Source organism: Haliotis asinina, chromosome 1 (assembly GCF_037392515.1).
Source record: "Haliotis asinina isolate JCU_RB_2024 chromosome 1, JCU_Hal_asi_v2, whole genome shotgun sequence".
Classification (NCBI taxonomy): domain Eukaryota; kingdom Metazoa; phylum Mollusca; class Gastropoda; order Lepetellida; family Haliotidae; genus Haliotis; species Haliotis asinina.
Window position 1 is genome coordinate 55,310,526 of NC_090280.1, and position 13,476 is coordinate 55,324,001.

Consider the following 13,476-nt stretch of genomic DNA (forward strand, 5'->3'; position numbering starts at 1 on the left):
TATTACGACCGAGACAAAGTAAAGTGATTTTACTATTTTCAAACCTGCTATTGCTTCACTAGTAAAATAGCATTAAATTAAGTGATATTTAACTCCAATGACGCAGTTGTGTCAGTGGATAATTTTATATTGTGGGAAAGCTCCGGAAATTCATTACATACAACTGGAGCAAATACTGGAAATATTAATATGATCGATCGGGTGAATCGACATGGCAATCTGCGCTCCTCCGAGCATAATGTAAAATCTCGTCATATGTGTATAATCTATTTGCCTCCCTGTCTAAATGATATTCAAGCTCTGTCCATTTGCGCCACGACCTTTCCATGGACCTAGATTGATACACGGTAGTTTGCAGTCATGATTCTGCATATTCTGATGGTGATCTAACTTCTCCATGTTCTGATGTTGGTCTAATTTCTCCATATTCTCATGGTGATCTAATCTCTCCATATTCTGATGGTGGGGTGATTTCTCCATGTCCTGATGGTGATCTAATCTCTCCATATTCTGATGGTGGGGTAATTTCTCCATGTCCTGATGGTGATCTAATTTGTCCATATTCTGATTTTGCTCTAATTTCTACATATTCTAAAGGTGACCAATTTCTACATATTCTGATGGTGGACCAATTTCTCCACATTCTGATGGTGGACCAATTTCTCCACATTCTGATGGTGGTCTGATTTCAGTATGTAGTACCATGACGAGATGTGAATCAGTCACACATTTGCACACAAAAACACAATGCCACCAGTAAACGCAATCACACGTATAAGCGTTGAAACATAAATGTAAAATTGGTTCAAGGCTTCCATCTTCTGAACGTAGCGAAACCGCCTACACCTTTGTCAGTCTATGGCAGAGAAAGAAACTCCTCCACCAAGTAACGTCACATTTTTGCATTTAGAAGTACTACATTTGCGTGACAGTGAAACAACTTTTACAATATTACTTCCTTCACATAGTTTTGTTCACGTCAGGTATATAAACCTCCGGACACCGGAGGACACCATAAATGGACTTCACACATTGTACGCATGTGCGGAACCGAACAAAGGTCTTAGGCGTGAAGAGCGAACACTTTAACCACTGGGCCACCCATCGCTCCAACCCTACATAATCAACAGGAAAGATGAAGACAACCACACATAATAAATTAGCAGACTGATCAAAAAACAGCCACGGAGGCGGTAACACCGGTAATATGATCAAACCATATTTTGTATATTTGTTCAACGCACAACCGTTAAAACCGCTGAACACCGCCATTGATGCACTGTCGCCATAGCTCCCTGACGTGGAATCATAACATTGTATGGAACTATCGGAAATCTGAAATCTGTGTAAGAGATAGATGCCACAGGATTAGAGCAACTGATGACATAAATTATGAATGCGAAGGCAGCATAACTCAATCTCAGAGTGCCCAGTGTTGAAGCCAGTCGGCCAGTAGGTGACTACCTACATATTGACTGACGTCAATGGGTTTCATGTGCTGGTTTTTTTTCTGGGTAGTTTTAGATTTTCATGAGTTGGTTGGTTTGGGGGTTAGGAGTTGGGTGGGGTTGTTGGTAATTTAGCTGTTTAGTCGGTTGAGTGGGTAGTACTTAGTTGGGAGGGTGGTTAGTTGGGTGGTTTGGAGTGTGGGTGGTACGTGCGTTGTTTGGTTGTTCGGCTGTATGGCCGGTTGGTTGGTTGGTGAACTGGTTATTGGTAGGTGGTTGTGTGGTTTTCACTGTATTGTAGGACTCAGTCATAGGCTCCTGACGCGTCAAAGGGAAGCGACTCTGCAGTCGGTTACCTATATATGTATTGAGAATGATGTAAACAGTGACTGAGTTTAGTTTTACGCCGCTGTCAGCAATATTCCTGCAATACCTCGGCGTGAGACACCAGAAATTGGTTTCCCACATTGTACTCACGTGGGGAATCGAACCAGAGTCTTTGGCGTGATGAGTGAACGCCTTAACCACCTGCAGCTGACAACCTCACTGACCCCAATGATGCAAATAAGCCTGTTGCATAACACGTAGGAGGCCCATATGCATAAGTGTAAGTTGGGAAGTGATGATGAGTGAGTTGGGTTTTAGCGCTATTCCAGCAATATCGCTGATATGGACTTGACACATTGTATCCATGTTGGGAACTGAACTCGGGTCTTCGGCGTGAGGAGCGGACGTTTCATCCACCAGGCTACCCCACCGTCTCCGTAATTGTGGAAGATAAAGTAAACTTGGAATATAAGCGTGTATTGAGAAACATTCAACGCAGTGGTGATTTGATCACAATACAGAGACACTTCGATTAGGCCAAGGCGATACATGGACTCGTGTTGATACGGGGATTGTGTCATTAGCACTCTTGGACAGATTGTACATGACGTCATAAAACAATTACGTCATCATGACGCCTTAAGAAGTCTTCCACAGACCTGATATATCTGGACTAATACATTCCTCCTGAACACACTGAGTCGTGTCTAATTCACTTGAACACCACTTCCGCCAGAATAAGCCTACATTATCTGGTTCATGGGCAGCTGTCACACACACACACTTGGACACACACTTGGACACACACACACACACACACACACACACACACACACGCACACAAACATACACATAACACTATGTTTGAAACAGCAAGTGATTGTAGCTATCTATTTTAATGCATTTTCAACATACCCAGAATCCACACATTCCATCACGATACCCCCTCCTCATCAAAGACCGCCATAACAACTCGCACCTAAACACACACTAATTCCTCCCAACATTAAGTAATGATTTCCTCTGGGCGCCCGACTCAAAGCTGCACACAACTGGTTCTCCGACCAGAAGGCGTGACGTAAATAGACGCTTCATCGCAACATGCTTTTTCACTCAGCGAAAGATCAAATCCTCACAACGAATGCTCCCTTGGTTTCGGAACATCAAAGGAGGAAACAAGCAACTGTTATTAATTACAACGTGAGGGTAACTTGTCACATAATGAGTGTTTGGGGGTGTGGGCTGGTGATGAGTCGCCCTGCTCTACAAGGTGCAATCGGATTTTAAGCTGCCATAGGCAATGAAAGGGGTCGTTCACCGTAACAAGGCTGCAATTACAAGATCTAAGACACTGAGACTATACCATACAAGACCTATGAATTAAAAGTGGCAGGATTGTAAGTGCCCATATTTTTTTTGTTACATGGTTCATGGTGGTCCTCAGTTGTCAAAGTTGCCTGGATGTTAGAATTAACAGAACCTTATGCTCGTGGTTCGATACATCATTCGTCCCCTTCAGTTGGTACCTCAACGCAGTATCCATGTTGGAACTTTTCACTAACGTTGTATAATTATTTATTAGACTATATCACAATAATGTTAATTATCTCGTGTGCAGTGGGGTAAGATAGTGGTTCATACTTTCGCTCGCCACGCCGAAGACCCGGGTTCGATTCCCTAAATTGGCCCAAATCGTGAAGCCCATTGCAGGAATATTGCTAAAGGTAGCGTCAATCTAAACTCACTCACTAACTTATCCCATGAACAGAATGCATTATACGTCACCATCCCATGACGACTGATAAAGAGGCACATGACATAACAATGTCAATTCAACGTGTCTCCCGTTACACGAAGTGTTCGCAGGTCGACTGCGATGATAAAGTATACACTGGATAAAAATAGTTAGTGATATATGTAAAATTGGAAGTTATGAATAATGATCTATTTATTCATTGACACACTGATGAAACACCAATCATTTAAATACCAATATCCCTAACCCATTTTGTCCAGTATATCAGTCGAAAACCCTGAGGTCGCCATGAAGTTAGAGTATCAGAGTCATCGAACAGTATCCCACACCTGGGGGTTCGAATCACTGTTTGGACTATAATTGTCTAGACCTTTGCAATCATAAACTGTTTTTTTTATGTGTGACGATTAACATAATTATATTTAAAATTTGAAAGAAATCGGCGAAGAAATAAGATTTTAGAAATTTCTGCTGATACTAAATCATATTGAATATACTAGCGCAGTAGTAGACTTTTCTAAAATTTACATTTCTTCACCGATTTCGTTTTTCTTTATAAAATTTATTGCCCAAACAGTGTTTCGAACCCCTGTGATTATACATCACGGCATGATAGCTGTTCGCCAAAGATAATTCTAGGTGTTCATTTTTTAGTATCTCACAGTCAATATTAAAGTTCTTGGGCCCTTCATCTCACTGTGGCTCCTTTTCAATTTAAACGGTTACTTGTTATTGTCCAAATTGTATAGATTCAGAGACTAAGCGTTAGTCTAGCACATCAAGAAAATGGTCTTTATGGACTTAGGATCACAATGGAAGAGAATCAAGAATCGAACACAGTGGATCCAGACATATCTAAGAGAGGTAACTCTATATAAAGAACGTGACTGGTCAGCCGTAAACTATGGCACGCTGAAGAAAACTAATCATCGTAGTCGAGGAGGATGACGGGAAACTTAAATTCAAATTGATGAATGATGGATGATGATGATGATGATGATATGATTTTAATCATATAGATAATTTACACATACATTAGGATTCAGTCCGTGATCAAATTTAGAACGTTCCGCTGTAAATAGACGGCAATGCAGCCGGTATTTTCAACACTCTCTGTGAAACAACACACTTTGACCATGATGATGATGATGATGATGATGAAGATGATGATTGTAATCATACAGATAATTACACATACGTTATGATTCAATCCATGAGTGATCAATTTAGGACGGCCTGGACGGCGATACAGCCAGTATTCTGGACACTTTCTGTGAAACAACACATATTCACCTTGACCTTTTCAGTAACAACAAAGCAGAAAATATACCACCATAACTTGACAATGATGACCATCAAAAACTTGAAAAGAACCATTGTGTATGTAGTGAATATATGACTGTTGAGGTTTGTCAAACATCTTTCTTATTTTTAGCAATGAATTGGATGTTGTTTAAACATCTCAACACAATAAACTTCTATGTTACGACGTTGAGAGTGTTGATGAGTGCCAACTGCGATTTGGAAAAAAACATTAAGAAAGAGGTTATATTTGCTCTCAGATTACAATCAAAGAAACACCGGAATGGTAAAATTTCTTTTGTCAAGTTTGACAAACAAACTATTTTTTGCTGCGTTTTCGCACTATTCCACCAAAAATAACCACTGGGTCTATTTCAGGGTAATATCTCGACGAAAATCAATTTTGTAATTGCATTAACACATGGATGGTGTTGACATGGGGCAATTGATGTCAATATCTGTGTTACAAAACATATCAACCGGCGTTTTTCACTAGTTGACGAACATGGCTGTGTTTGTTCTCAGATCACTGCATTGTAAGGCGACCTCCGACGCCAGCAGCAAAACGTTTTACTGTAAGCCGTCGGGCGTGATACAGGAGCGATCAGAGAGAGTACTCCGTAATCATGAGTCACGGGACCCGATGTTCTGTGTACAAAACATACTTTATAGTCCTCCGCTTTGAAATGAAGAGATTCGGTTGGGTGTGCAGGTTATACAAGGTTGCACGTAACGACTGGCTTGTCGGTCTGAAAGGAATAGTGATGAGTTGGCAGATTGCGACACTTTGGAGGGATATTTGTGTAGATCTACAGTATATATGCCTGTAACCGTCGGGTGTAATTTGTGTGTACAGAACGTGATTCACGTCACTCGGTGCATGTCATGCACGAGTTAAGTGCGATGTGAATTTAGATACATACGGTAAATCAGTATGCATATCCATCGCGGGGGAAACCAGAAATGGGCTTCATACATTGTACCCATACAAAGAATCGAACTTGAGTCTTTCGTTGTGACGAGTGAACACTTTAACCATTAGGCTACCCAGTCGCCCCCATTTTGCATCATACGACAATGATGCCATCGATAAGACATAGTTAAGACTGTAAATATTGTTTTATGCCGCTTTAGGAACATTTCAGCTGTATCGCAGCCATGAACTCTAGTTGCATCTGTGTGAGGTAAAGAACGCTATATGAGACTCTTTTACTTTAATTCTCTCAGTATCATCGTATAAACATATTTTACAGAAAAACGGTTCCTAAATTATGTTAATATAATAAAATAGAAAGGAACCCAAAGTCTTACATTTTCAGTTGTAGTCTAGACTTTCCTCATATTCTTGCATGGGCGTTTTGAGTATATTGTTCCAGGCCACCTGGAGCCACGCCCGTCAGAAATGTCCACAGTCAACAACTGCAAGTTTGGCGCCTTGGCTCACCTTTTCCATTTCGTAGGGTTTAAACGCGTTTGTTTAAAAGCAAGAATATGAGTGACTGGGAGTGAGTGAGTCAGTTGGGTTCGACGCCTTTTTTAGTATTAAGTGTTCGTAACGCTAAAACGTTCGTTTGCCCCTATGTATCACACTGAAACAAGTCGTAATGCTTTGGACGCCCTGAAGATCCATCCCAACCACATTTCATGAAGTAGATTCTACTTGTACCATATGTTGCATTGTACCAAAGCTTGGTTTTCAAACAAGCATGTCTCTCTATTACATCATAAACCAGGTGACCCTACCAGGCCTATCAAAGCAAACGATTAACGATTGTTTATATACCGGAACATATACAGAGCGATTATTTCTGGAGTCACATGACCACATCTTATCTCTGTTGACACAACAGCTTATACTCCAGCAGCTGTGGCAGTTTAGAGACTGACGATAATGTCTGGATATTAAATCACTTATATCGATCCAAATGGCGGTCATGTCGTCTTAATATTACTTGTGCTGCAATATATCAGTGTACTCATCCTTTGTGTCCTGGGATCGTTTAACAGCTTAAAGGTAATCGTGTTTGTTTTGGGGCGCAGTGGTAGTCTTGTGGTTAAAATGTTCGCCGAAGACCGAGGTACGTTTTCGATAGATACTCGGTTTGAAGCCCATTTCTGATGTTATTCGCCGCGACATTGTTGGAATTTTGCTAAAGGTTGTGTTAAACCTCATTTACTCACTCACTCGTACTGTTTTATTCACGGGGGTACTGCGAGTGAAGTTTAGAATATTGTGTGCGTAAACTTTCGTTTGGTGATTTAGGTTGAAAAGAATCCACCCTGAAAAGGGAGACTACCTCCCTGCTCAAATAGACAAAGTGTTTACTTGGAGAGTGGAAGGTCTCCGTTCGTTCCCTTGGTAGAAAATATAGCTACGGTTAAAAGATGGTACTTTTTGTTACTCTGCCTACCGCTCGGCATTCAGGGGATGAAACAAGGCTGGAGCTATCGGTACTGGGCATACATTCCTCAAGTGGGATAAGAATGTTACAAACATACGCGCACGCACAAACGCGCATGCAGGTCACTATACCAGTTCCATAATGTGAAACTTGACATGAAACCAAACTCACTGAGTGACTGTATACAATCGATATAACAATTATTCATCTAGACATTTCTTAATCTGGACAATGTCATAACGATAGGTAATGCCCAGATGACTAGAGTCTCACTGGAGTGTTGAATGGTCACCCTTATAGAGATGTCATTCGTTAATCCAGATGTTTACTAATCCGGGCGATCGGCTCAGGATTTATTTCCAGAGCACTGAGATCCTACTATGCATACACCCTGGGTAATTTATAACATTCATCAGTGGGTGAGTGAGTGAGTGAGTAAGTTTAGTGTTACGCCCAGTCAGCAATATTCCAACTGTATGGCGGCGGTCTGTAACTGATCCAGTCTGGACCAGACAATCCAGTGATCAACACCATCACCATCTACTCAATTGAGATACGATGACGTGTCAAGCAAGTCAGCGAGCCTGACCACCTGATCCCGTTAATAGCCTTTTTCAACAAGCATGGGTTGCTGAAGATCAATTCTAACCATTCACCAACATTCCACCTGAAACATGATCTGAACGCTACCATCTGTTTTGCATCGACATTTCAATAAAGCATTCTTAAGTACCACAGTAGGTGGCATATTGAAGGCATATTGAACTGAATTAAGTATGTTATCAATCCAGGTGTCGCGACAGCTGGTCTGAAATGTACATGATCAATGCAGGCCTTGTGATTGACAGTTCTATCAAGCTCCTACACAACAAAGGTGCTTATATACGTTAAGAATGTGACAGCAAGCAAAGAATTGACTGACAAACACACGGCCTGATTTTGTAACAGTCACATATTAAATATCGCAAAATGTTAAAAATCGGGTCGTATAAATAATAGAAATGTGTTTCGTTGTATTCGAGTCGTCTCTGTTGCAGTTTTGTCAAATATCTCTGACGCAGTTAAACAACACAAGTATGTGAATAATACCTTTTTTAAAAACGTCAGCAAATAGCGATAAAAATGTAGTTTAATGCGATATCGAATTCAAAACAGAAGCCTATTTCTATACAGTTTCAGACAAAAAAAATGGTGTCAAGTGAATGAAAATCGTCACAACTGATTCTCTATGTTCCAGGAATAAATCTGCCAAACATCATGTAACGGAGTGTTCTGATACAACATGTAACACAATCCAGTTGTGTTGTGCAGGTGCCAGAGACACGTAGAGAAGTCAGCAGTCAATAATCATACACCTGAACGTGCTAGGGGGTCAGTAGAACCACCCCCGTGCCCCCTCCTCCCCACCCCTACATGCTACTGAGGTCACGCTGTGGACCACGTGGACTGTGACAACCAAGACGTGATGTAGAAGTCATCCAACATCGTGTCAACCAGGGCTGACAACACTTGAACACTGTACCGGGGTGATCGTGGCTGCAACGTGGTAGATGTTTCAGCGTTGCATAACCGAACTGACGTCGCTGTCGGCGTGACGTTACAGAGAACGGGGTCGACTCAGTCAGTAAGTGACAAACGTACACATGTGAGTGAGTATGGTTTTATGCAGCTTTTATCAATATTCCAACAATATCACGGCGGGGACATCAGAAATGGGCTTCACACATTGTACTCATGGGGGATTTGAACCCGGGTTTAAGGGCGAACGCTTTAACCACAAGGCTACTCCATACACATGTAATCATAATGTAGACATATATGGATGAGTGAGTGAACTGGGTTTGTAACACCACTTTGAACAGTATTCCCGTAACGTCACGGCGAGTCTGCTTGGTGTGGGAGGGAAACCCGACGTGGTGCAGGTCATATATGTTTACCACTGCTAGAGTGCTTACAAGCAGACTCAAGAGAGAGTGAATTTAGATTTACGCCGCCTTTAGCACTATTCAAGGAATATCACGACATGGGCACCAGCAACGGGTTTCACAAATCGTACCCACGTGGGGAATCAAACCCGTGTCCTCAGACTCGCAAACATAGATTATGTTAGGTAAAATGGCTTACAAGATTGTTGCACAGATTAATGCAAGATTATCACAGAAACATTAAGTAGGCATTTCAGCCGTGTGAAGGATCAGCTGATACCATATTCATAGGTTTATTTCTGTTTCTCTTTTGCCATCCCTGTGTCAGATCATTCTTCTTCTACACCTAAAGAACGTTTCAGAAATACAGGGACCTTGGGCTAGCCTTGTGGTTAAAGCGTCCGCTCATCACGCCGATGACCCGAGTTCGATTCCCGATATGGATACAATGTATGAAGCCCATTTCTCTTGTCCCCCGCCGTGATGTTCCTGGGATATTGATAAACCCGGTATAAGACTAAATTCACGCACTCAGATATACAACAACTCGTACTACATCAAGTGCGAAGCCCATTTTCTGGTGTCCCCCGCCGTGATATGGCTGGAATATTGCTAACACCGGCTTCAAACTAAACTCACTCACTCACTCACTCACTCGTTCTACATCAGTAATTATCTTCGGACCGAAATTGTAAAATATCAAGAAGAGACATAAAATAATACACACAGTAGGGTTAATTATTTTTACATTTTTAATTTTTCTGCGTACTCGGTCTCCTGTTGGATGAGGCTGAAGATGGGAAACACAATAAGATACTGATGGCCTACGCACCAAGTCAGCATGGATGCAAGGAGAACCACATGTAACAACGGACGGCATACGCGCTATCGACAACAGCTTCTACTACGAATGCCACTAGATAAAATGCGCGCGCGCACTCACGGACGGAACGCGGGTCGACAAAGAAAGGGGATATTATCGTGCAGCAGCCAAGACCTTGCAGGTTGTTCTTCTTACAGACTGCTGGAGCACAGGAAACAATCACATCCATCCTCATCCAGTCTTTACTTAACCTTAATTAAACGTTTATTTCGGGGACGATGAGATAGTCTATGTGTTAGACTCAGCCAGTGTATGTAATGCCCTGATAAGGTCGTACAGCTGGGTCTATCGATCTAACACTACACGCGTAGACAAAATAATTGTGTTATATACTGGGTGTTACTACAACAGTATCACGTGACATATGATCCCCCATACATTTGGACTCTTGTAATTATACATCTGTGTCATTTCAGGGGAATATGCAAATAAAGTCACAATGAACATATATATATTAGGCTTCATCATCATTGTCATCATCACCATAATCGTCGTCGTCGTCATCGTCATCATCATCATCATCATCATCATCATCATCATCATGATGTGTATGTATACAATGCTACAAACGATTCCCAAAAGCATACTCAAAACGCTACATTATTATCTAGGTTTCGATTTTCAGCCTGGGAAGTGTACAATCAAAGCTGATTCTAACGCCTGAAGTTAACATCTACATCCTCTCATCCTTCCTGGTATCCATTTACAGCTTGGTGAAGAGGCCATATATGGAACAAGGTCACGCATGTTCAGTAGAAAATAATAAATAATAAAGACGGGCATGTATCCGCCCACAAGGATGCTATATTGTTAGTGTTGGAGAAGACTTGAACCAAGAACGCAAATGAGTGAGTGAGGGAGTTTAGTTTTACGCCGCGTTTAGCAATATTTCAACAATATTACGCCGGGGGACAAGAGAAATGCGCTTCAAACATTGTGCCACTGTAGGGAATCGAACCCGGGTGTTCAACGTGACGAGTGAACGCTTTAACCACTTGTCTGCCACACCGCCCAAACGCAACAGAGCCATGCTGCCAAACACGGTCACCTTGAAACTACACAATGTGAGAAGTGCACATGCTCTCCCGGCCTACGAACTCAGCTCCACGTTATAGGTATATGAAACAGCGAATCTGTACATGATATTTATGGCACTATGTGGCCAGTATTTATACGCACATGTATTTGAGCTAACGATGTATGTAGGTTTGATCAAGCAGCCCCTGGCGGTGGTATTTATGGCAAACTGAGATGACTGACATTTGGTTTCTTGTTGGCGTTGGCACAGATTCGACCTACCTGAAAGGCAACGCTACCACTCACATGCAGTCCTTGCTTGACATTTACCACAGGTTTAATTTCATTGAAAGCGTATCAAGTCCGTGGTTAAAGGATTGCCGAACATACCCAACTTTTCACAAAGATTAAGTGTTAAAGAGCTAGGGTATGTGGGTGGAAGTAGATTCCCACGCGTGGCATACATAAAACACTCTAACGCTCAGTCTCATAATAGATATATTTTTTAAAGTAAGAAAAAAATCCTTTTAAACTGTAAAGGAGCCCCAGTGAGTTGGGAGCTTTAGAATCTGAGGAAATCTAGATTTACATCATTTAGAGCTTTAGCTTTCTAGGGAGGGCTTGGCAATTGGGGAATGTGGTTCAGGGACCTGAGGAAATCTAGACTTGCCTCATTTCGAGTTTTAGCATTGCTGCGGTGGCGTGTCAGTAGGAAAATAATGTGGTTCATAGACAGTGAGACAGACTAATAGAACACCTGTTGTGCTTATTGTGAGTGAGTGAATCCTGTTTAACGCCACTTTGAACACCATTTCAGTTAAAGCACGAAGTGTCATCCTTGTACAGGCGGCGGTGGAGTGGACGGTGGTCCAGTTTTCGCCTGTGTTTAAAAAATACGAACGGTGCTAATAAACCGAAAATCATGATAAGGACGTGTCTGGGATTCGAACCCGTGCAAATAGATAACAGATTCCGGTTAATAGATGCATGTGTGATCAAACGGTTTGAACAAGCAGTAACAGCTGGAGTAGCAGCAGTAGTTGCGGTAGTAGTAGTTGTCGTTGAAGAACTAATTGTAGTTGCAGCAGAAGGAGTTGTAGTGGTGAGAATATTACGGTAATTATCGAACCCGGGATTTTAACTCGACTTGCCAAAGCTTCAACCATTCGGCTATCGCCTTAGCGGCAGTGACGGTGGTAGTAGTAGCAGCAGCAGCAATAGTAGTAGTAGTAGTAGCAGCAGCAGCAGCAGAAGTAGTGCTGGTAGCAGCAGTACTAATAGCAGTAATAGTAGCAGTAGCAGCAGCAATAGTAGTAGTGGTGGTGGTGGTGGTGTTGGAGGTGGTGGTGGTGGTGGTTGTAGTAGTAGCAGCAGCAGCAGAAGTGGAAACAGTAGTTTTAGTAGTTAGGTACATTTAGATGAGTGACTGAGTTTAGTTTTTCGTCGCACTCAGCAATATTCCAGTTACTAGTATATGGCGGGGGACTGTAAATAATCTAGTCTGGACCAGACAATCCAGTGATCAACCACATGAGCATCGATCTGTGCAACTGGGAACCGTTGGCATGTGTCAACCATGTCAGTGAGCCTGACCACCCGATCCCGTTAGTCGCCTCTTACCACAAGCATAGTCGCCTTTTATGGCAAGCATGGGTTGCTGAAGGCCTATTCTACCCCACACCTTCACTTTGGAACACCAACACTTTGGAATATCAGCAGTGACAAAGGAAGACGTTGAGGTAATCATGAAATTTGTAACAATTCTAGCCCAATAGCGGATTTAATACTTCTCTGTTCTATTTCTGGTGTCCCTCGCCGTGATATTGCTTGAACATTGCTAAAAGCGGCGTAAAACCATACTAAGTGACTGTTAGAAAAGCGGCTCAAGGTTACTACTGCTTAAAACATACAACAAAAACACAAGTACCACATCGACATTACCTAAACCCTCTGTAAACCATGTAATCTGTTTCAGTTCACGTGCAATTAAAGACCACTGTACGTTATTTACAAAATGAAAACTAAGACTTGAGGATACGTGTGTGATGAAGCTAGTCAGAGTTACCTGCCCTTACATGAGCCGTTTTGTTCACAGCATTCATTAAACAGCACTGTGGGATTTCTAAAACATAATACTGACCGTATAATTTATGAAAAGTCATTTTGTCAGTTATGAGAAGTAAGTATTCAAAGTATCGATATCTGTCGCCTTGAAGATTTTCACTGGTTCATTCTGCACTATAATTCTTCGTTATGAGACAGTACGCCACTCACAAACAATCCAGAGGAATTCACGATGCCATATTTCATCCTATCCGTCACAGTCAGTAAATATGTCATAATGACGCTGTCACGTGGCCCAGATGACATATACTTCAGTTGGGCGTTTCCTCAAACAGTGCACGACAATAAAAAT

General features: G+C 41.9%; 1 protein-coding gene across 2 annotated transcripts in view; it reads right to left on the reverse strand.

The window, feature by feature from the left end:
- LOC137294244 (uncharacterized) overlaps positions 1 to 13,476 on the reverse strand; it is a 61,544-nt gene that overhangs the window by 32,316 nt on the left and 15,752 nt on the right. The window lies entirely within an intron of this gene.